Here is a 26308-nt window from a genome sequence, read left to right on the forward strand (position 1 = left end):
CATTTGGATTCTTTCCACAATCAGATCCTGACCTTCCGTGCCCCAGATCTACAGTGCCCTTTTGCATGCCAAGTGAAAAATGTAGCCAAATCTCTTACAGGACAAGCCATCAATCCTCAAGTATTTATAGGAGTGCTCTTAGGTTCAAGACACCAAAAAAATGCTCTCTTTTTTTCTCATAAAATCAACATTTAAACTCAACAACAAAAATAATGAAAAACTCCATTAATTTGTCAATAGCCATAACAGCCTGAATGCACATGCTCTCTATTGATCTCAGAGGGTGGTACGATGGTGGCTCAGTGGCGGCTCAGTGGCAGAGTTCTCACCTGCCATGCGGGAGACTTAAGTTCGATTCCCGGTGCCTGCCCATGCAAGGAAAAAAAAAAAAAACCCTCCATTAATTTAAACTGATTTTTGTGCAGACACAGGTTTCTAAAAAGCAAACCACAAGATGTCTGATTAATGCTTTAGCGCATAACCTGTGTAGGTTAATGAAACAATTAAAGCTCCAAACTCTAGCGCATGACATCTTACATCATTACAACGTCCACGGAGGCAGGTGAGGAACATTTCTCTCTGCGGAAAATAATGATGTTCTGTTTCCTTCAGAAACCTAAGCTAGGCTATGGTGTCTCAGAAATGCATTCCTATTATTAACATTAATAATAAAGCCCTACTAAAAGAATCCTATTCCTAGGTGGGAGAACACTTTCAGGAATACTTAATACTCTAGTTGTCTTTGTGCTCAACATGCATTTCTCAAGGGAAGTCTCAGGCTAGCTACTGCATCACAGCTACCTGCCATGCATCTGTAAAATGCAGATGCAAGTTTAACAGCTGATTCTTATGCACCCTTGAGCCAGAGAGACACTGCTTCGGGACTGCTGCCCCAAGAGAGCCGGTTCCCTGCTGACAGCACCACATTGTGATGTTCGCGTTGCTCAAGAGGATGCCATAGTAACGAGATATACCCATCCATACATCACTGATGTTACTTAACCTTCACATATCATTTCTAAAAATCAATTTTTAAAGTCCCTTAGAAATAAGCAAGATGAAACACAAATAAAACAGTGACTCCTCAGCTAAATAATGTGAACAGGATTCGGTCCTTTCTGGGAAACAGATGAAGCTTTTATTGGGACAGTCACTTGCTAGCATCAGAGGTAGCTGGCGAGTGGTGTACCCCAGTTCAAGGGATAAGTGTCCTCATTTCTGCTGGTTGACTGAGCTCTGCTAACACTGGAAGGAGTCCTGGGACAGGATACTATCTTCTTGGTATAGGAGGCCTTGCTTAGAACTTTTCTGAGCCATCTCAGAATCTAAACAAATAAAATGGTCTGTCTCTGTCTCTCTTTTCTTTTCTCCATAATGGCAATTTGGGGACCAGGACATCAGTGATTTTATGTGACATGCTTAGGACAGCTAATTATACTTTTTTCTGTTTTCCACACATAATATGTCTCAAATTTGCATTTCAGGCTACAGCTTGGTGGTTTTCAACTCTGGTTGCATTTCAGAGCCTTCTCAAGGCTTTAGAAAATTCCCATGCTCAGGCTGCACCCCCACCCCAGCGAGATTTTGGCTAATTGATCTAGGGTGGGGCTTGAGCACTGGAATTTTCAAAGTTTCTAGGTAATTCTAAGTGTATCCAAACTTCAGAACCACTGATAGCTTTATGATGAGACATTGCGCAAAAGTCAATTCTATTAAAATCAACAACAAGGGCACTGGTTTGACAGCACCCTAACAGCTGAATAGTTTATGCAGGAGCTATTCATGACTGCAGAGTTAATGTGAATTTGACTACATTTCACAGTTTAAGGGTCAGGAGTTGAAGTCCTATGATTCAGCACGAGAGAGAGAGAGAGAGAGAGAGAGAGAGAGAGAGAGAGAGAGAGAGAGAGAGAGAGAGAGAGAGAGAGAGAGAGAGAGACAGAGAGAGAGAGAGAGAGAGAGAGAGACAGAGAGAGAGAGAGAGAGAGAGACAGAGAGAGAGAGGGAGGGAGGGAGGGAGGGAGAGAGAGAGAGAGAGAGAGAGAGAGAGAGAGAGAGAGAGAAATATTTTCCTCCACACAATGTTAAAGTGCTAACAGTAATCCCCAAATTTATATTTTTATACTGTTCAGAAGCAGACTTCAGTAGGAAATCCAGTCAGCAAAATTGCCAGAGAAAGCTTGTTTTCTCAATTTGCCCGTAACATTCCTAACTTCAAAGCTTTATAGGATTAGTCAGTTCGTGTAAAATCCAGCATGCATAACAAAATCGGCCGTGATGTTTTTGCAGTTAGGTTACATTTAATTGACTTGGGGGGACTTTGGTCGGGAGAAAATGGATGTTCACAGAACCAGTGGAAGCCGCGAAACCTCCGTCTGACCACATCTGTTTATCTCCTTGAGTCAGCAGGGCTGGCAGCGCTCAAGGACGAGGCTGGCTCTGCATTAGAGGACCCGCGACTATGGCAGATAAGGATCCGCCTGGCGGGGGTGTTGGAAACCTCTCCAGCCAGCCGGGAGCAGGGCGGAGGGCCTTCGTCCCCCGTGGCCTCTGTCTTCCCTTCAGCGAACTTTGATGAGTTCTGTACGTTAGGTTGCTGGCATCTGATGTTGGTAAAAGATAAGTGCAAAGAATTTACGAGAGCGCCGCCACTATCTCCCCTTGGGAAGTCTGAGCACACGTGTACAAGCCTTCTCCGGATGGTGAGGGGCAAAGGGTGCAGGAGGGCAAAAAGCACAGAAGCAACCCAGTGCTTCTAAATGCATTCCCTTTGACATGGTCTTTGGCTAGGGAAGGCACCTCGGCCCTGTGGGTTTGAGCCCGAGGCTTGCATTTGGCCCCCAGGTCACTTAATAGCTTGATCTTGAAAGCTGTTGGTGATGGGGGCGGGGAGCAGGCTGCAGTGTGAACGCCCACAGCTATTTAAAGCCAAAGCCACGGGGACGTGATTGGACTGAATGGAAACAGAGTTTCAGAGTGAAAGTGAGTGGGATTGGGTTTACTTAATTTAATTAGATTTATATTAGAGATGATCTCATTTAAATGAACGGCGCTTTCCTTGATGCTTCTAAGGCCTGGTCCTGAGTCCATGGCTTTCCCGGAATGATGCGGTGTGTGTGTTGGGGGGACGGGCTGTCGGGGAGGGAGTCTGTTTTCCATCCCGCCTTCAGGTCCTCACTGCTGCCTCCTCGCATCAGCCGCGGCCCCGGTGGGACCCTCGTCCTTGCCTTGCCGGGCAGTCTCTGGTTGGGGGGAGGGGATGCCACCACTTGCGCTTCCTAGGGGCCCTAGAACTCTGCTGTTGCCGTCGCTATGGGAGCCTGCCTTGCACCAAGGATAGAGCTTCTCAAGGGCATCCAACCCTCCAGAGGGCAAAAGCCGTGGGGCTTTGACAACACAGCAGGAGACAACTCAACTTCCATTTCCAGAACAAAAATAAGCTCTGTAGTCAGCAACGCACCAGGTCCTTTACCCAAGTCGTAAAGCCAAGTATAATTGAAGTTAACTAGTTGGACCTCATAAATAGGGAGGCTGATCCGTGGCATGGCAGTTCCTCCTTGCCTTGGTGGTTCTCTCTGTTGAAAGTAGGAAGGGAGGCAGAGCAGTCTGTGCTGGGCCAGGAGATGCCCCTGGGCGCGGGAAGCAGTCCCAGCTGTGGCTGCGGGGAGGGCCCTGAGAGGGTGAAAGATGCAGCAGCTCCCCCCCCTCCCCTCCCGTTGCTCCTATGAGGCAGGAATTAAGGAAGTCAGGAAACAACAAATTTTGTGATAGAATAATAGGGCCGCATTTCCAGTAAGGAGGGTCGCCTGCCCCGGGGGAAGTCTGAAATTACTGTCTTCAAGCCCCCTATCCACCTCGTTCCTTTTATTCTTGAGAGATTTCCAGAATGTCTGCATTGTAGTTATTAAGAAGTAGGTGTATCGTTGCCCTTCAGTAAGAACAGTATTATTTAGGGTTATGTTTTTATCAATTCAAACATATATGTGGTATATACACAAACATACATGCATGCCTACATACACACACTATATGTACTTTGTAGGACAATGGTCTTGTTTCTCCACTTTTCTTCCCCAATAACCTTGCACTATACGAACCACTAAATGATGGTTATGTTATTCCCTCTCAATAGGACAGGACAGGCAGCAGTATGGTTTGCAATCAATTCAAAAGGCATTTCCTGGGTAACCCCCACATTGAAGGTACCAACCTCAAGAACCAAGGGCGGAACTAAAATATAGAGAATGCAGGCACCCTCTCAAGGTCTTCTGTTCTAGTAGAGTAGATGAAGCCGCAGGTACCAAAAACTAATTCAGAGAAGACACACAAAGAAAGAGGTGTGCAATTTCTGAGGATGATGAGCTAAGGCTTGGCTGGGAGACCTAGACGTCTGCACAGGAGGTACTTTCTGTGCTGTGCTCAGAAGGAAAGATGGTCAGACACATGGTGGTGGTCATGGGTCACCCAAGCAGAGGAGGTGGTAGAGCAAAGGCATGGCCCGGGAAAAGAGTTGAGCATGTTCTGGAACATAAAGCTGTTCAGGGTGTAAGCAGAGAGGTGACAAGTAAGTTCTCCTAGAGTGAGACCCTGAGAGTCCATCAGTGTCATGCCAAGAAGGTTGAACTCTACCAGCCTAAATGCCCAGGTTTGGAAAGGCATCAAGATGAGTCTTGCTAGGATAGGGTGGACCTAGTATGCCACGGTGGGCTCCTTGCACCAGACTGCCTTGAGTCACACCCTCTACGCCATGTATCCACATTTGTGCCTGGGTATCTCCCCAGGGCTCGGGACTATGTCTTTGACCTCTGCCACCAGGACACGGCCCTTATATCCCATCCAGCTGTTGGTGGGGGGAGTATTCTTGTCCCACTCTCCCCCTACCACCAGCTACTGGCTAGGACTGGTGAAGGGGAGGGAGAGGTGAGATTCAAGGCAGTGTTTCTGGCTCTTTCCATGTTACCAGTCTGCTTCCATGGCTCATTTCCCTAATGATGTGTTTGCTGTATTAATTGTGCAGGCCTCTGAGGACTAGGAAGGAGGAATTTCATCTCAGAGCTTTATAAAATTTGTTCTTTGCTTTAGAGACAATGAAATAGCCATGTTGGAAAAAATATCAATGGAACAAAACCTTTAGGCCTTGATTCATAAAGACATTCAGAACAAAAGAATATGTCAAATGCTTCCCATGACACTGTACTGAGCTCTATATCTCATTATTAAGTGTTTTCAGCTTTAAGTGTAGGTGAAACAATAGCACATTTTATATCAAAATAAAGCACAGAGCAACCAGGCAAATACAATTTGAGGACAATATGTTGAATGAAATGTTAGAAACAAAAAGACCAATATTATCATGTTTCACTCGTATGAACTAATTATAATACAACAATTTGAAGAACTGAAGTCGAGAGTATGGGTTATCAGGTTTGGGCCTATTGTAAAGGTTCCTAGATTGTAAACTCTTACAGCAATCACATTCTAGAATTGTAACTGTTACTTCTAAATTCTGAGATACTGAGCTATTTGTGTATAACCTGGTCGTTCCCTGGAACTTCAGTTATTTGTGAGATACCTGAGCCTGAGAGCTAGAGCTCTGAAGCTATGAATGTCAGCATTACCCTATACAGCAACTTTTTAAAAAGTGTCATACTTCAACTAGAGATATGAATGTAGCTGATCTGCATAGGACTAAGGTAAATCAGAATACAGGGTAAATGATGATATGGTCTATATTTTAAAACTTCAACTTCTGTGTGAGAGATATTTATTTGGTGCAAAATTTATATTTTCTGTTCCACGCTGTGTAATTTAACTTATATAGTCAGTTTATTTAAACACCATAATTACATGGAATTTTGAATAAGTTGTGAGATCTTGTTGGTTTGTTTGTACAGGTTAGTGTGATCCACTGATATATCTCAGAGTAATTTGGGCAGAGAATAAAAAAGTACTTGCAGGGCGGGCCGCGGTGGCTCAGCGGGCAGGGTGCTTGCCTGCTATGCCGGAGGACCTCGGTTCGATTCCCGGCCCCAGCCCATGTAAAAAACAGGCAGACAAACTACAATAAAAAAACAGGGGGGTGTTTGGAGATGTTTCCCTTTCTTCTTCCCTTCCTTCCTTCCATCCTTCCTTCCTTCTCTCTGTCTTTCCTTCCCTTCCTCCCTCTAAAAAAAAAAAAAAAAAAAAAAAAAAAGTACTTGCAAAGTCCCCTTGGGGGACTGGGGAGAAAGGAAGAAATATTCAACTTCCCACCTGGAGAATTCCTGATATTCTCCCAAGCAGTGGGGACAACCAATTCAATAGGCTGAGCCCTTGATCTTGGGGTTTGCCCCTGTGAAACTTATTCCTGCAAAGGAGAAGCTAAGCCTATTCACAATTATGACCAAGAGTCACTCCCAGACAACCTCTGTTCTTACTCAGATGTGGCCTCTCTCTAAGCCAACTCGGCAGGTGAACTCACTATCCTCCCCTCTATGTGGGTCATGACTCCCAGGGGGTGTAAATCTCCCTGGCAACGTGGGACCTGACTCCTCAGCATATGCTGGGCCCCAACCTCATGGGGTTGAGAAAGCTTCTTGACCAAAAGGGGAGGAGAGAAATGAGACAAGATAAATTTTAAGTGACTGAGAGATTTCAAATAGAGTTGAGAGGTCATTCTGAGGTTATTCTTATGCATTACAAGATTTTAGTTTATGGTGTATTGGAGTGGCTAAAGGGAAATATCTGAAACTGTTGAACTGTATTCCAGTAGTTTTGATTCTTTTTTTTTAGATTTTTTTTTTTAAACTCAGTGTTGATTCTTGAAGATGATTGTATAATCATATAGCTTTTGCAGTGTGACCATGTGATGGTGGGAACCTAGTGGTTGATGCTCCTTTTATCCAGGGTATGGATAGATGAGTAAAAAAATAAGGACAAAAACTAAATAAATAATTGGGGGGAGGATAAGGGGTAAAAAAATTGAGTGCTTGCAATACCAGTGGTCAGGAAGAGGGAGGAGTAAGGGGTATGAGATGTATGTTTTCTTTTTGATTTCTTTTCCTGGAGTGTTGAGAATGTTCTAAAAATGATCATGGTAATGAATATACAACTAAGTGATGATATTGTGAGCCATTGATTGTATACTTTGCATGGACTGTATGGTGTGTGAAGATATCACAATAAAAATATAAAAAAAATTAATCACAGAAGATTACCCTTTATGGTTGCAATAAAAAGGAAACCATGAACTTGTAAGTCTTAATGCACTGCACAGTGTACGCATACTTGTAGTTACCTTCTTAGTGGTATCTGCTGTCAACTCTCTGGCCCAAGAAGGTTTTAGTAGGCTAGGATGCATCTTGCCTTTTAATTACAGGTTTTAATGCTTTTGACACCTCTTTCTGGAAAAGGTCACAGGTTCTGCTTCCTCTAAGTTAAAACAATCACTGCAAAGCCTCAATGTAGACACTGTCGTTGCTAAGGCTGAAAAAAACAACTGTCATTTTTTTCTACTCTTTCTGTCACTTGGAGGGAGAAAGCTGTTTGGCTCCTGTTTGGGTTTGTGTCTGAGACATCAGAGCAACGTACTGAAAATGAATTGATCTATTCATGACACCAACCGTGTTTAACGAACTTAGGGCTGCCGTGCGTTCCCACAGCTGTCTTTCACGGTTGCTCAGGGGAACTTGGAGGCCAGCACTTGTGCTTGAGAAGCTTCCATGGGATGAGTTCACCCTGCAGAGCTCTGGAAGTTCAACTCCTCCGCAGAGGTCGTAGCATTCACCCCTCCCCTTGATTATGAGCAGAAATGAATGATGTTCGCAAGAAAGTTCATTTCCCAACACCACAAGATTTTGTGTCAATGATCTAAGGACAAAATAGCTATAAAATTAAATCTTTCAGGGAAAGCTATACATTTAACATAGAAAGTGGTCTTCTGCAAGGGTATGGAAAAACAGCAGAACCGGGCTCTGTCAACAAATGTAGAGTGCATTGCATTTCATTGTCACTGTCCCTTTAGTCTCTCTTTTTTTTAAATTGTGGTAACATGTAAACAATAAAAGTTCCCACGTCAACCACTCCTGATCATATGATAAGGCATTAATCACATTAGGAAGAATGGCCTAAAAGAAGATTATTAGGGCAACTGAAAAAATTAAAATATGGTCTGTATGCTTTATATCAATGTTAAACTCTCTGAATTTGATAGCTGTACTTGAGGTGGCTACGTAAGTGAAAGACCTTGTTCTTAGGAAATGTACATAGAAGTGTTAAATGTTAGTGGAGTATGATTTATGCAACCTACAATCAAAGTTTTAGAGAACAGAGAGACAAACATATAGATAGAATGATATAATAAATGTGGGAAAATGCTAATAGTTGGTAAATTTTGACATCTGGGTGGGAGATATATTAGAGTTGTCTCTATTGATTTTATATTATTTTTGCAATTTTCCTATTATGTTGAAGTTGTTTCAAAATAAAAAGTTTTTTAAAATGCAGAAAAAAATTAAATTCAAGCCTAAAGAGTTTCAACCTAGATTCAGAGATATCATAAAGAGGAATGGTCACCATCTCCGGGAAGATAATTTCACTAAAGAAGTGACTTCTGATCACAGGGTTTTATTTATAGGATTAACGATTTATGTACATGTTTTAGATGAAGTTATAGTGAGAGAAAAGGAGGGAAGAAATGAATTTTGAGCTTACATAGACCAATAAATAAATCAGTAGAAAAAATAGTTTTAACATCAGAATGTTCACACAATTTGTCTTTTACAATAACAACAAAAATACAAAAACATCATGTTGGGCTGTGGATGAAAGTTGCAAGAGCTAGTTATTTCCTCTTTTTTTAAAAAAGGAGAAGCAAATATATCTGGTTTACTCAATTTTTCCATAACTTCAAGTTTTCTCCTGTAAGTCAATGTGACAAGATTTGCTGACTCACAGTCAGCCCCTAGGGCAGCCGTTTCCTTCTTGATTTTTTAACAACTTAGAAGGGTGTAAATTTCCTACACTAGTTGTGCATCAGCTTAGTAGCATCGTATACATTTATGTCTACTAAATGATAAAAGTCTGCTTGCAATCATCTTTAAATGATCCCTTTAAACAAGACTTGTGTTGTAAAATACCAAACCAAATGATGTAGCCCAGCAATGGCTCTTGGTTTTGCTGGGGAGGCAGTGCTTGACTTTTCACCTCCAGCAGATTAGGTACCAAGTCTCAGTGTACCCATAAACATAGCCTTCACGTACTGTAGCTCATAGCAGAGCATTCAATATTTAGTGGTTTAAGGATCTCTTTCCCCATTCATGTGCCTGAAATCAGGATAGAGACTGCTTTGACCATCTTGGTTTCAGATGGTGAATCAAAGGCTGCATCAGCCAGCAAACAGAAGATTCTGAGCATAGGGTTCCAGGTTTTGATTTTAGCCCTTTCTATCCAGGTCAGACACCTGTACTTCCATCTTCAGAGTCAGGAGTTAAGAAGGAAGCTTCCAGCTTGGTCATCTAGTGAGGAATACAGAGGTAAGACGACAGGAAGAACAGTATAGTTATTTAAATAATGTAAAGGAAGGAAAAGCTGAAGGAGTGAAGGGGAAACACTTCCTAACTGGTCGTTCTGGTTCATTTTTATGTTGCTGCCCAGTGAGTTTTCAAAAATGCAAGTCTAATGAATGCACTTCTCTGCTTAGAATCCTTCAATGCATCCCGTAGAAAACAAAGCCCTCACCAGTTCTGCTGGGCCTTAGGGGACAGATGGACATGACTCTTCCGCTCACCTGTCCATTCCCTCTCCTTCAGTCTCTTCACCACCACCCCCACCCCATCCCCGCATTCTGCTCTTTTAGTTTTGCAAAACAACCAGCTTTTTCCTGCCTCAGGACCTTTGCTCCTGCTGCTCCTCCCACCTGAATCAATGCCAGCCCCTTCTTCTATCTCTGGCTGTAGACTTCTTTGGTTTGGCCAACCCGGAGTGGATTTAAATGGCTGAAGGCTAGTGGGATCCCTGAAGTCTGCCTTGAGCTTTCCTCTTTTTTGCAGCCCTGCCAGATGCACACATTTGTATTACCTGCCTGTCCCCTGAAGGAATCTGAGTTTGCAGCCTCTGCTGTAATTAATTCCTGCTATTCATCCAGTCATCTGCAAAACTATCTCCTCCTTAAAGAAGGCTTCCCAGCCCTGTATTCCCAATATATCCTGCACTGTCCTTTCCTAGCACTTACAATTGTAATTGCAGAAGTAATTGTGTGATGAGGTGTTTAAAGTCTCCCTTCTTGGCCAAAATGGACTTTGCCCAAGGGTGTAAACTCTTTTTTATCCACTGAATTCTCAGTGATTAAGATATAGAGGTACTCATTTATTGAGTGGATAGAAAGATGGATGGATGGATGGATGATAAAGCTAGAGCATTCCAATACTTATACCAATAATACAGCTAACTCCTCAAAAGTTTTGAATGAGAATTGTGGGGGAACATCTTTTCCTGGGTGATCTGAGCATAGTCCTTCCAGTAGTTAGGCCCCTAACCCTGAGAATGATTGAAGTATATAAAGCTCATAAGTGATTTCATACCATTGTAACATGTTCTAAGGAACAGAAGGAGTGGGGACACAGACAAGACTCTAGGCTCCTGTTCTAGTTTGCTAGCTGCCGGAATGCAATATACCAGAAACAGAATGGCTTTTAAAAAGGGAAATTTAATAAGTTGCTAGTTTACAGTTCTAAGGCTGAGAAAATGTCCCAATTAAAACAAGTCTATAGAAATGTCCAATCTAAGGCATCCAGGAAAAGATACCTTGGTTCAAGTAGGCCAATGAAGTTCAGGGTTTCTCTCTCAAGTGAGAAGGTACATGACGAACAGAGTCAGGGCTTCTCTCTCAGCTGGAAGGGCACATGGTGAACATGGCATCATCTGCTAGCTTTCTCTCTTGGCTTCCAGTTTCATGAAGCTCCCCGGGAGGTGTTTTCCTTCTTCATCTCCAAAGGTTGCTGGTTCACAGACTCTCTGCTTCGTGGTACTGCAGCATTCTCTGCTCTCTCTGTATCTCCTTCATTCTCCAAAATGTTTGCTCTTTTATGGGACTCCAGAAACTCTTGATTAAATCACATCTCCAGGGAGATGATCTGGTTACAGATTCAAACGTACAGTATTGAATAGGGATTATTCTGCTTTTATGAAATGGGATTTAGATTAAAACATGGCTTTCCTAGGGGACATACATCCTTTCAAAACAGCACAGCTCCGTACAGCTAATTACATCAGAGAATCTCCACTCTTACCTTTATTTGTCTTACATGTTTCATGTAAATACATTGGGCTTCTGCCCAAGATTCATGAACAAAGCTTTCATCACAAAAAAGCTTTGTGTGACAGAAAGCTTTGCTAGACAGACTAGCAGGGGCAATGTCTGTCTTATTGATTGTTGTATCAACAGTCCCTCTAATGGTGCCTGGGCCTAAGTATGTGATCAATAAGCATTTGTTGAATGATGTCTGTGCAACCTACTTGTGGGTGAGGGTGTTATATTGTCAAAGCTGGGGTCAGATTTCAGTTGTGTTTCAGAATCAGGAAGTAGGGAAGCTGACACATTGCAGGTGATGCTAACATTCCTTGCCTCGAATGATGATTGCTCCATCCATTCATCCACCCGTCCATCCATCCATCCCAATTGTGAAACCAAATCAAACACTCCCAAATGATGTCAGTCCTGGTTCTTCAAATGCCTTTTAAAAGTTTCTTTTGTCCATGATCCTTCCCAATAGTGCATTACACGATATTCAATGAATAATGATCTTCACAAGTATTATTCTTTACTTTCAAATATGATTAGAATGTGCCCAAAGAATGCTCCCCTGAAGTGTTTGATCAAGACGTCTGATTTATTATTATTACTAGGTCTCTTTATATCTAAGCAAACTAAAATTAAGTGGACAATTTTCCATAGTGTTGTGGTATTTATAGTGAGTGCTTTGTCCTCCATGCCCATTAGTTTTTATCTCCATTGCCCTCCAAGTGCCTTGTGTTAGCTCACTACCCAAGGTAGACTTGTGTGGGCTTTAAGAGGTTTACACAACGGGAAGCCCTGTAAAGGGAAGGGTGACAATGAGTCAGGACCTGTATCTGTGGTTCCTTCTCTGCAGGGTGGCCTTGGGCTGGGTGCATAAACTCTACCAAAGGTCATAGGTCCTTACAAGGGAACTGTGCTGGTCTGAAAGAATTATGTATCCCAGAAAAGCAATGTTTTAATCCTGAGTCAATCTAGTGGAAGCAGCCATTTCTTTTAATCCTGACTCAATATGGTAGGTTGGAAACTTTTGATCAGATTATCTCCACAGAGATGTGACACACCCAATTGTGCGTGTGGCCTTTTGATTAGATGGGAATGTGACTCCACCAGGTGGGCCTTTATTAGTATACTGGAATCCTGTAAAAGAGGAAACATTTTGGAGAGAGTTAGAAAAGTCAGAAATGACAGAAGCCTCAGAGCCAACAGAGAGAGAGCTGATAGGAACTTCAGAACAGAGCTGACACAGATACCAACACTTGGAGAACAGGGACAAAATGCTGTGAGATGTTAAACAAGCCAGAACCTGGTGAGAGCCAAGGGAAGCCAAGAGATGAAGGCCAGTCCTGGAAAAGCGCAATGAGGAACTCCCACAGGAACAGAGGCTGAAAGCAATGGAGCCCAGGAGTAAGGAACCAGGAGATGCCAGTACATGACTACCCAGCTGACAGAGGCTCCTGACCCATTAGTCTTCCTTGAATTAAGGTATTTTTCCCTGGATGCCATAGTTTGGACATTTTAATAGGCATAGAACTATAAACTTGCAACTCATTGAATTTCCCTTTTAAAAGTCATTCTAGTTCTGGCATATCATATTCTGGCAGCTTGCAAACCAGAACAGGGACCCTTTTATAGTCCTTTCAGCTGGGCTATGGGCTCCATTTTCACTTGCCCTTTCAGGCCTAAGGGTTGTAACAGCTGCTCTTCCTAGCCCATGAACACCTGGCTGTTCTTTGTAATTTCCCCCATACCTGCCTATCCCTCATAAATAGTCCTTTTACTAGTCTGCCAGTTGTTTCCTTTGGGGAGCAGTATGTGCAGGATGTGGCAGAGAATATTAAGGATTTACTTATTTGGGAGATTTCTGCAAAGTTTTGTTTTTTCCCCACTATGTTTCTTCATGATTTGTTAAGGCTATATTAATTAGAGGTCTCTAGAGAAACAGAATCAACAAGAAATATCTGTAAATACAAAATTTATGAAAGTGTCTCATGTAACCATGGAAACATAGAGTCCAAAATCCGTAGGGTAGGCTGTGATGCTGATGATTCTGATGGAGGGTCTGGATGAACTCCACAGGAGAGGCTTGCCATCCGAAGCAGGAAAAGAGAGTCTGTTTCTTCTGAATCCTCCTTAAAAGGCTTCCAGTGATTAGATTAAGCATCACTCATTGCAGAAGACACCCTCCTTGGCTGATTACAAATGGAATCAGCTGTGGATGCAGCCAATGTGATCATGATTTAATTCTATGAAATGTCCTCATAGCAACAGACAGAGCAGCACTTGCCCAACCAGACAAACAGGTACCAACATCTACCCAAGTTGACACATGAACCTGACCATGACAAGGGCTTACCATGCACCTAGCATTAGGCTGGGGTGTAGGAGTAAGGCACCAATAGGATAGGTCTGCTTATGACAGTGGTCTTCACCTTTTTTTCTAGTGAAGTAATTTTGAAAGACTCTGCCCCATTGTACATTTTTAAATTGACCTATAATTTTGAAATAAAGATGTTAACTAGTGGCAAAGGATGTCATTTCTGGCACATGTGCCTTGGTACCACATCTACTGCTCTGACGTTGAAATGGAAACTGACAAGCCTCTTCACAAAAGGGAATGTCTTTTCCTAACAGCCCCGATAAATGAATGTTTATCAGTGCTCTGAATTCTGATCAGAGAAACAAGATGATGAGATTCTCATCAGATGAAGTGGAACTGAAAGAGGGGAGTGCTGCCCACATCCTACTCACCGCCTACCTGCCTGCCACATGGGGTGCTGAGTCATTTTGCGGCACCTTTCTTCTGCTTCAGAGCCACAGGACTTGCCGGTAGGATTGTACAACCTCAGACAGGAAGCTCAGTGAGTGTCTGCTTTCTCCTTCCAGTTTCTGGAGGATTCCACTAAGACCCAGAAGGATGAGCTGGGAGACCCAGGGTCCCTGACTGTCACTTGGTAACCTTTTATTACTGTAGGGAAGGGGATGTTATGATTTTTTTATAGGCTAAGTCAAAATTAATATGGGCCCATAAATCCAACAGCAACTGCGGTTACAATCCTGTACTACATAAGTGTCCCAAACATAATCCATTCTTTTCCCCTTTCCTTTGTACTTTCACCATTTTATTTCCTCCACACTGTCTATGAAAAATTTTTGAATTAATTATTAATTTCTATTTGGGACAAACCTACCATTTTTCTCTTTGACTTGCACATTTAACTTCAATTTCCCTGAGAGAAAAATGGAAATAAATTCAGTTTCATTTTACAAAGGTAAAATGAGGATAAGTTTTTCATCACTTAATATCCTGGGTAATATAGAGTGTTTGGCAAGTGATCCACTTTCTAGAAATAAGTTTTTTGGGGGTGCATGGTCCAGGAATCAAACCCCAGACTCCCGCATGAAAAGCGGGCATTCTAACCTATTGCACCCTAGAAATATTTTTTAAATGCTTTTTTGAGTTAATCAATTCCAGTCAAATCAAGTGGTTAGAAGCAGCTTATTAGGCCCTTTATACAACCAAATAATTTAATTCTGTCTAGCTCAATTATTATCAATAACATAACCGTTTTCTGGTTTATTCAAAACTCAGTTTGAAAAATAAAATCTATAAACAACTTTTTAAATAAGCTTTCAATAAGTACTTTAAAATCTTGTCCTTAAATACCCGATAGGAATATTTTGAATTTTGCGGCAAAAGAAAGGGTGCCACAAATATTTTGAATAGTAATTCAAATCAATGAAAGAGCCATCAAAATTTTTAGCATCTGTCCCTCTTTATGACACAATTTTCTATTAAGAGGAATGAGGGAATTAACAGAAGGAACTAAATTAGGGAACTTTGAGCTGTTATTGACATTCAAACTTGCTATTTTTATGTAGATGTCTTTGCCAAGGACAGACCCTGACATAAAATACAAACAACTGTTTTGTTTTGTTCTTAATAATTTTTTTAATTAAAGAAGTTGCAGGTTTACAGAAAATCATGGAGAAAAATGCAGAGCTCCCATATACCCTCCTCCCCAGTATTAACATTTTGCATTAGCATGGTATCTTTGTTACAATTGATGAAAGTATATTATTATAATTGTATTAACTCCAGTTCATAGTTTACCTTAGGGTTCATTGTGTTACACTGTCCTCTGATATTGTTTCTCTTTCTTTCTTTTTTCCTTTTTTTTTGTGTGTGTGTGGGCAGGTACCGGGAATGGAACCTGGTGCTCTGGCATGGCAGGCGAGAATTCTGTCCCGGAGCCATGGTTGCACTGCCCTCTATTATTGTTTTATTTATTTATTTTTAAATTTTTATCCTAGCAACAAATATACAACCTAAAATTTCCCCTTTTAATCACATTGGATCTATAAAGTGGTGTTAATTACATCTGCAATGTTGTGCTACCATCACCACTATCTAGTACCAAAACTTTTCCTTTACTTCAAACAGACAATTTAGGACAACTTTAATACTATATTTTGGTGCATATTTTTTACTTTTTCAAGGACAACTGAACTTAAAATTTAGGGCTAATGTTCACTAAGAATTAAGCTAGAGTATACTAAAAGTTAGAATATGGTACTGAACTGTACTGGGAGTTCCTTATCTGAAGAAAGAAAATCTAAATGAAAACCTAAATTAACAAAGATTGTAGGGGGTGATAATTCACACTGTAAGTGTTTTTGCCCCAAAATACGAGTGCCATTATAATGTTATAAATGATTGTTGATTTTGAAAAATTATTCTGAGCATAAGGTTTGACTAAAGTGAGGGGCACCTGTATTTAATTACTTGCTATTTGTTTTTTTATTAAATTAAAAACAAAAACAAAAATCCCAGGTAGTGGGACCTCTCTCTTCCGGGTCTCTCCATGGTGTTTTCTCCCTAAATATAATCCTACTTTACTGCAAACACAATTGCAGGCTTATCTTTGCATAACCAGTATTTGATGAAAGTACTCAGAAAAACAAAAGGACAAAGGGACTGTCTGCTGTGGGTCCCTATCCCAAAATGGCAGGAGCTTTGAAATTATGACTTTTTCATTAAATCTTCCATTGGCAGGAGGACTGCTTACCCCTGACAAATCCCTAAAAATGGAAATGCAAATGGAGAAAGATGTAGCCTTTCTTAGTGCAGAGAATATTCCCCAGCAGGAGAGTGTGGGGGTGGGAGAGTTCAATTCTACTGTGAAATTTACTGCATGTGAAATTTAATGAAGCCATGTTTATAAGCTATTTTAAAATCACAGTACTATTATGAGCTGAAGTACACTTTCAAATCTACACCCATATTGCAGTTCCAAAGTCTAACTCTCTGTGTAGGAATTATATTTAAGCTTGTGCTGGGGCTGGCTTGCAAAAGCTGATTGTCAACTTTTCAGGAATTTTACAAGCTGGTTGTTAAGCACAGCCATGATTTAAAATCACATGATATAAACTTACAATTTTAAATTACATTAAAAGGAAAGGAAATATATACTCAAAACTCATAACTACACTCTACTATTACCTTGCATTTGAGGTTATTTGTGTCTAATGTATTGTATTAGGATTGCCAGAGAAAATCCAGGATGCCCCATTAAATTTGAATTTGAAATAAACAAAATTTCAGTACAGAGCAGATGCTATGCTATGGTATGTTTCAGCACATCTCTCCTTAACTCTGTGTTCAGTCACTTTATGTAGATTAAAATCAGTCACGGGGGGGGGGGGTATTTATTCCATAAACATCAGCAAATGCTCCCACTCCTCAACCAGCTGTTAAACATTTATCAGCACATTACTTAGTACAATCCATTTAAATCATTTTAACACAATTGTAGGATGCTATCCAGATACTTAGAATGGATTGATTCTTTGATTGTTTGGTCACTGCAATAAAAATATGCATGTTATTATTATTTTCTTTATGTACTCACCATTCCATGAGGAAGGCAATATAATTTGCTGAAAACCTCAAACGGACAATCTTAGCCCTTCATTATGATTTTTTTTTTGGTTGCATTTCTTAAAGATTTGCTGCCAGATTTGAATGTTAGTAATTTGCCGATTGGTGGGAGGATGATGGGTTAGAAATGCTGTGGTTTCTTTGTCTACCCTCATCAACAGTGTGCAGGAAGCTCCTCACCACCACTAATGTGTGCCTTGGGGCATCCGCAAGTTCTATACAATTGCTTACAGGTCAATACACTGAGAAGTTTACCCTTCAAATTAAGTGGGTGGAATGAAGGAAGGGACCAATTAATGATTTCAGTAGCCACTCCCTGGGGGATGAAGGTCAGTGATTCTGGAGAGCTGATGAATGGAATGAATTGGCTCCCAGGGACGGCTGTAATATCAGGTTTCCGATGGCCCTTTTGATTGTTTGTTGGACCCTCTTTTTCATAAAGAGAGATACGGCTAGCAGCTCCCATCAAGTTTCTCCTATTACACAGCAGATTTAGGTGTGCCCAGGACAGCAAAGCCAAAAAAGCACTTTTCACTAGAAAATGTGACAGTCAAGGTAATTTCCTTAAAACATACAACAGGCACAGACAATCATATTAAAATAACTGGAGCTGAAATTTTCACTCTGCTCTCATTTGCATCTTTGTATATTTTGAAACAAGAGTCTTCTCTTCTTGATATAATTAAAAAATTATAGCCCCGATCATTTAAAAGCATGGATAGTCATTTCCTTAATGCAGACTCAAGCTAAACGCTCATGCTTTTTCACACCATCTCTTTCTTTTGGATGAAAAAGTCTGAATTTGAGAAAGGCTGATGTTATTTGTCATGCTCATGTTTTCCGACTAGATGAGATACCAAATTTTGTACCCATACACCAAATATTGTGTAAAAAGAAATGTAACAAAATTGGTTATCTTGAAATTTGAATGAATAAAGAAACCAATGAACTATTTACCTGAATTGAACTAGTGCCTGAAAAAATGGATCTAGATATAACCAAACACTTACTTTCCAGTGGTCACTATAGCAGGAATTCTTCAAAACCCATAATAGCAGTGGTGAAATCCAAAGAAAGCAAATATGGAGCCTTGTTTTAGTAAATTTCCAATTCTGTATCCCTTCAACCAACATAACCATTAGCTTCCAGATTATTTGATTCTGCCCCAACTCATTTTGAAGGATGTGGCACTATCTAAACAAAGACAGGACCAACACAAATACTTAGCCCTGGGCCTTTACGGAATTTTGCTTTGGGACATGGTTTAAAAACTAAAAGCGAAGAAAAAGATGAGGGGAGTGGGTACAAAAAAGAACGTAGGTTGAGCTAGAGAGGTATATACTATCACAGCCAAAGGAGAATTTCTCTCTGGGCCTCCAAACATGTGCTGATCCTGAAAGCCTGAATGTGAAGTGCTTGGAATGATTCTCTTCTTTTGGCTGAACTCAGCTCTAACAGTATTTTGATTTAATTAGTATTTTGTTTATATCCAGCATTTTATACTTCATAAAAGTATATTATATAAATTATATATATATTATATAAAAGTGATCTATAGCACTTTTACATGATAAATAAAATATTTTGACTATTGAATGTGTCACTATTTCATTTAGTATTCACAGCAATTGTATGACACGGTGTTTTAGTTCATTAAATTGCCAGGATGCAATATATCAGAAACAAAATAGCTTTGAAAAAGGGAATTTATTAAGTTGTAAGTTTACAGTTCTAAGGCTATCAAAATGTCCAAACTAAGGCATCCAGAGAAAGACACCTTGGTTTAAGAAAGGCCAATGGGTCCAAACCCCTCTGTCAGCTGGAAGGGCACATGGCGATGTCAGCTAGCTTTCTCTACCAGCTTCTTGTTTCATAACGTTTCCCTCAGGGTCGTCTTCTTTCTGCATCTCCAAAGGTCTCTGGCTGTGCGGACTCTGTTGGCACCAAAGCTTTTCCCAAAACGGTTCCCTTTTAAAGGGCTCCAGTAAATTATTTCGCCTTGAACGGGTAGAGAGACGTCTCCATGGAAACCACCTAATCAAAATGTACCACCCATAATTGGGTGGGTCATATCTCCATGGAAAGAATGATTGAAAATGATCCCACCTAACAATACTGAATTAGAATTTAAGCACATGACTTTTCTGGGGTACACAATAGCTTCAAAGTGGCACACATGAATTCTTCTATTCTAATTTTACAAACAAAGCCACTGAAGCATAGAGATGAATGTGTCTTACTTTTTTGCTACCCTTCCATCCTGCACTAATATAGCATCCCACTAGTTTTCATGACACACCTGCAAGGTAGGTACTAGCATGCTTATTCCATAGGACATCAACTGTTGGTCAGAGATATTGAGGAGTCTACTCAAGGTCACACAGCAAGTGAGTGGTAGCGCTGGAGCATACAGTATGCCTAGCACATAGCATGTGCTAGATATCACAGTAAATGTTTTGTGCATAAATGAATGCAAAAAATGATTTAAGTCCACAACAACAGAACACGGGGCATCATCACCTGGCCAAGCTGACACCTGAACCTAGCTATCACAGATAGGAATTCCTAACTCCCCATATCTGTTAGTGTGACCTTATTTGGAAATATAGGCATGCTTCCTTTTACGGAACTTCATGTTATCACACTTAGCAGATTTTGCATTTTTTGCAAATTAAAGGTTTGTGGCAACTTTGCCTTGAGCAAGTCTGTCAGTGCCATTTTTCCAACAGCATGTGCTCACCTCCTGTCTCTGTGTCACATTTTAATAAGGGTAAGTATGCTGTCTTTTCAGGCATAACGCTATTGCACACTTAATAGACTACAGCTTAATGCAAACATAACTTTTATACAAGCTGGGAAACCAAAAAATTCATGTGACTCGCTTTATTGCAACATTTGCTTCATTGTGGTGGTCTGGAACCAAACCTGCACCATCTCTGAGGTATGGCTATAGGTCACTGCAGATGGAATTAGTTAAAATACGCTATACTAGGGGGAGGTGAGCCCCTGATCCAGCATGGCCAGTGTCCTTAGAAGAAGAGGACATGAGGCCAAGGCTCAGAAAGTAGAAGCCATGTGAGGATGGAGGCAGAGGTTGGCATGGTGCAGCCACAGGTCACAGAACCCTCCGGCCACTGCAAGAAGCTGGAAGAGGTGAGGAAGGATTCTTCCCCACAGGTTTCAGAGGGAACACGGCCCTGCCAATACCTCGATTCTGGGCTTACAGCCTCCAGAACTGTGAGACAATACATTTCTGTCATTTTGAGCGTCCCAATTTGCGGTGCTTTGTTCCAGCAGCCCCAGGAAGGTAAGGCACATATAGCATCTACAGTGCCACAGGAAGGTAAGGCACATATAGCATCTACAGTGCCAGGGCGGCTTCTCTCTGCGAGGCAGGAGTGAAGTTTCAGGCTGTCCTTGGGTGTAGGCAGGAAGGGCAATGCATCAGGGGACCACTGTCTGCTGGTTCCCCTGCCGTGCTGCCTTCTGTGTGGCTTGTGGAACAGAGAGCACGCCACGAGAAGCAGGGTGGCTGCGCAGCCGGGCTCAGGGGTAACAGCTTGCTGGCAGGTAAATTTCAGCTGCTTCTATTTTGCCCATTCCATCTCCCCAAAAATTAGAATCACAAAGTACATAGAGCTCAGGGGCTCAGCCTCAGGCACACATGGATGTTGTGACAGGCGAGTGGCAGAGTGCCTGGACTGATGGACAGGAAGCCTGGCTGACTCCTAGGACCACTCCCTCCCTGGGGTGGTTTTGAGCCCTTCCCTTCACCTTCACCACATATTTTTCTTATCAAGAAGAAAATGAGTCTTCTAGCCCTTAAGTTCTATAGCATAAGGCCTGTGGGTATGACAAATCCCCCCAAAACATCATCTTAGCTACACCTTGGGAAACTGGATGCTTCAAACAAGAGCCCCTGCAATTTCTTACTTTACCAGGGGGCGACAGTCACAAAATATAATGAAATGTGGTCCCTAATGGCAGGTGGGCCAACTAAGCACTTAGCATGTATTCCAGTTACTAAACAAGCAAACAAAACCATTGACAGCTGTCGTGACCTTGAGGGCTGGCAAAAGTATTGGATTCAGGAAAGACTGGCAGGATCAGATTTCTGGCTGCCTGGCTTTAATCATCTATGTGTGCCTGCAGGCAACTGTATATATAAATGTATTTTTGGTGGGGGTGGTGCATGGTCTGGGAATTGAACCCAGGTCTCTTGCATGGAAAGCGAGCATTCTACCACTGAACCATCCGTGCACCCTATATTAGTATTTTTAAGAGTCATGTAGATAAGGAATGGATGGGATGGAGGAACCAAATTGTTTAATAGAATATGTGTTTGTTTTGTTTTCCCCTAAACCAATTTAACCGTCATCAGGCCATTACTAGGAAAATGACACTTAAGTACAGAAATGCCAGGTCAGACCTTTGAATTTATGTCAGTGTCTGGGTCGCTGGGGTAGAACAGAAAATTGAATTTAGCAATGGATTTTTTGTACACTGCTCAGGTTCTGCCGTCAGATCTCTGGACTTTCTTTTCTCTCTTTTTACATGGATTGGGGAATCAACTTTCACTAAATGTAGTTGCTGGCTGTCACTGAATAAATTTCTCAGGTTTTCTGGTTGCTAAGGGCTCACCTTCTAAAATGCGACACTGGTCCTAATACACGTAAGAACAGGGGAGAATAAATTGAGGTAATGCTTAGATTAGCTATGAATGAAAACCACCTGGGAACTCCGCTTTCGGACTGCCATTGAGGAACAGGACTAGGGGTTCATTGATGAGCCAGTGCTTTTCAAACTTTGTTGGCTGTGATCCCCAATAAGAAATAAAGATTTCTCATCATGAGCCAGTATATGTGTCTGTCTGTCTGAAGAAAAATGTCACTAAATAATATTGTTCTAGTCTAAAAAAAAGTTCTATTCTAGGTTATTAAAAAAAAAAAAGAATGGTTGCAATTTGCCAAATGATTCATGACCCTACTAGCTAGGAAGTAGCCTGCATTTTGAAAAGTAGTGTTAGAAGCCAATCCTATATTAGCCAAGCCTTCATATATATATATATATATATATACATATACATATACATATATGCATATATGCAGTTGTTTGGCTCTCAGAAGAGGTGCATCCAAGTATCAATGATAGAGCATCTCTACTGCAAATAGTTGTTTTTAAAAATTCATAGCAATTTCGATCACTTTTTATGATAGTCAATGGACGCCTACTCCAAGAGCTGCTGTTGCCTCCTGCGAAAATCCTCCCCTACTCTCTGACATGAGTGACATCCACAGGGCCCAGCCTGTCTGCTGAGAGCAGGTTGAACTGGAGGGAGGCAGGGCCTGGCATTACCAGCAGTGTGTCCTTACCCCACAGGGCTTTGGGAATTGAAGTGAAGCAGGGAGGGGGTTGGAACGCTGCTCACAAGCTCCACTGTGATTGACTGGTTGGCCGGAGACACGCCTCCGGGCTGGGAGGCTGAAACGTCCGCATCAGGTACTTTGCTGAGTCTCCCACGAGGAGTCACTGAAAGAGTCTCATGAACCCCGTTTCTTATTTTCATATAGTGGTTAGATCTTTGTGTCAGAGATGGCTATGCCGTCAGGGTTCTCTAGATTTTTGTATGGATTGGCTCAGGTGATTACAGGAATGGGAAAGTTCAAATTGCACAGAGGAAGCCGCAATCTGGGAACTTCGATGAAGATGTTTGATGAATTCCCCAGAAGCAGCTGACTGGCTGGGGTAAAAATGGAAATTCTCACTTCTGACTACTGAAATCAGCACTTCTGCTTTTCAAGCTTTTAACTGATTGCATGAGACTCCTCTCATTGTTGAAGGCAATTTCCTCAGTTGATTATAGATGCAATCAGCCATAGAATCAACTGATTGATGAAGTATCTTCACGGTAACCGTCAGACCAGGGCTTCCTTGACCAAACAAGTGGACACCATAACCTGACCAAGTTGACACATGAATTTGACCATCACACCCATCCATACCCCGGTTTTCCTCTCCTTCCTGGGTCCATGACTAGACAACACATCCCAGCTCCCTGGTAGGTGTGCTCATGGGACTCAGTTTTGGCCGAGGATGTAGGAGGAAGTAATGAGTGGCCCTTCCAGACCTGGCCCATATAAACCCCCACCATGACCCTGACCTCTTCCTTCATTGGCTGAATGGAGAGGACTCCGATGGTCCAGGCACAGGAGAGTCACCACCAACCTATACTGTCCTGTGACATGAGCAGGGAACTTGCATTTACTCTGGTGTGTCACTGACATGTAGGGATTTGATAGCAGTTGCCCCCACACCACCCCATCAATGCACAGGTATCCTCTAGAAGTTTCTTAAGTGGTATTTTTCATACATTTTGCCTTCCTTCAATCCATGCTTCACAGAGTGGCTTCAGTGGTTTCTCCATGTGAACTAATCATGGCGTTGTGCCACCTCCCTCCTATTTGCATCTTGCTTAAAAGAGCCCATGTGGGATAAACTCTACCCATGTGGCTTACAAGGTGCATGGGCCTGTTTACCTCTCTACTTTCATCTCTACCCATCCCTCACCTTCTCTCACACCTTGTTTCTTCAGGCCTCCTCTCAGCTGCTCCTAGTCTGTGTGCTATCTTTGGCAGCAGAGATTTTGCACAACCCTTTTCCTTCTACCTAGAGCTGAAGTTGCTAAACTTTTAATGTTAAGGTTCCAATAGTAAATATTTTAGACATTGGGAACCATATGGTCTGTGCAACACCTGGAATCTGTGATTGTAGGGCAAAAGCAGTAAAAAATGGTATGTAAATGAGTGCATGTGACAGTGTTCCAATAAAGCTTTATTTATAAAACATGTGCCAGACTGGGTTTGGCCCACAGGTCTACTAACCCCTGGTCAAGAATATGCTTCCTACTCTTCTTTCATAGTGAGCAGTTCTTTAACTCAGCTGAAATATCCATTCTCCAAGGAAGTCTTCATTGAAAGTCCAGTGTGGTAGTTTGAAGCTGTATGTACCCCTGAAAAGGCCATGTTCTTTTAATCCATTCCTGTGGGTATAAGACCTGTTGTAGGACATTTTTATTAGGTTATTTCTATTGAGGTGTTAGCCAGCTCACTGTAAGTGGGCCTTAGTCTTCATACTGGATCCTTTATAAGAGGATAAAATACATACAGAAGCTAAAAGATGAAATTAAGAGAAACTCACAGAAAAAGCCCCAAAGAAGCCACTGAAGCCAGAAGCTGTATGCAACAAGACCCAGGAAAGAAGGACCATCAGACATCTCCACGTGCCTTGCCATCTGACAGAGACACCTAAGCTTGCTGGAAACCAGTCTTCAGAGAAGGTATAGTCCTCTTCGTGCCTTAATTTGGACATTTTCACAACTTTAGAATTGTGAACTTGCAAGCTAATAGGTCTTCATTGCTAAAGGCCGGTTCATTTCTGGTATATTGCATTTTGTAAGCTTTAGCAAAGCAAACTCCCTGCTAAGTCAAATCCTCCTATTATACATCCTCATAATCCCATGTATTAACACCTTTGTGGCAGTTGTCACAGTGGATATTTTACATTGCTCACTAGTGATTTGAAGGAACTTGAAAGCCTCTTGCTCATTCATTGTTTATGTGTAATAAAAGGAATCCCTGATTTGTTAGATAGTACATGTGATAAGCCTCTATGATTTAAAATAATATATTTATCCATTTGTACAATTGACAAATATTTATGGAAGTTCTACTGAATTGCAAGGAGGATTCCAAGGGATGTAAAACATAAAGCCATTACTTCTGTTATCTTGGTGTCCTCCCCACATCTGAAAAATAAATACAAAAATGAATGAAGTACAAAAATGAAAGCAATGAAAATAGTGCTTTGGGCTCTCTGGATATAATATTGTGGTAGCTATAGTCATTTGATTTGCAGGACACTGTCAGAGATAATATGGAATGTATTGCTGACATTTACATATCCCTTCCTTCCCACATGCTGTTCGACCTGGGCAAGTTTCACTCGTTTATTTTGGGGATTCAAAGCTTCAATATCTAGAGCCTTTTACATCACCTGCCAGACTTGAGAAGTTTCTGCACCATTAAATTGAGACAGTGGCGCCTGAATTGGAAGCAGATGCTGCACTACCCAAAGAGAGCTCAGTCAGAACCAGATGTGACCTCACCCCCCAGCCTTCTTGAATCCTCATGTTACATGGCAGCTATTTTCTGGAAAGAAGGCAGGGGAAAACAAGACTCTAAGAGGTAATGCAGACATAGGAACCAGACTTTCCAGATGCTTCTGAGTGTTTTTGGCCCCACATGCAAGTTTATACAGTCCATTTTCATTACTGGTGGATTCTGTACATGTGAATTTGCCTACTTGTTAAAATTTATTTGTAACCCTAAAATCAATACTCGTGGGGCTTTTTTGGTCAGTCACAGATATGTGCAGAGTGGTGAAAATTAGAGTCGCCCAATGTACATGTTCCCAGTTGGGGTCAACCAGGTGATGTCCTGCCTTCAAGTTTCACCTCTCAAACTGCAAACAAGTGCCCTTTTCACAGCATTTTTAGTGCCATGTTCTTCGCTCTTTGTGCTTTTTGTTGGTGACTTCACAGGTTTAAATGGCCCCTAAGAGCATGCTGAAGTACACTCTAGTTTTATAAGCACAAGAAGGCTGTGATGTGCTGTGCAGAGAAAATACATGTGTTACATAAGCTTCATTCAGATATGAGTTATAGTACTGCTGGCTGTGAGTTCAATATTAATGAATCAGCCGTATATACTAACTCAGGTGTCTTTAAACTGAAACATACAAACAAGGTTATGTATTGATCAATTGATGAGAATACTGTGACCAGAGGTTGGCCGGAACCTCACTGTGTATTACTCTAGGAGTGAAGTTTCAGTATTTGCTACTTCAGTGTTCAAGGCAATTTTACAACATAGCTACCATGAATAATAAGAATTGACTAGACACGTGGGGGCTAAGAATACCCTGAGAAGGATTCGATACTATTGCCCACACCTTGGCTTAGGGATGTAGCTATTGCCAAGCATATTCTATGTCAGGCCCTCATAAGTTTTACATTTGACTCTGATTGGTTTCAACAA

The sequence above is a fragment of the Tamandua tetradactyla genome, chromosome 25 (genome assembly GCF_023851605.1).
Source record: "Tamandua tetradactyla isolate mTamTet1 chromosome 25, mTamTet1.pri, whole genome shotgun sequence".
Taxonomy (NCBI): domain Eukaryota; kingdom Metazoa; phylum Chordata; class Mammalia; order Pilosa; family Myrmecophagidae; genus Tamandua; species Tamandua tetradactyla.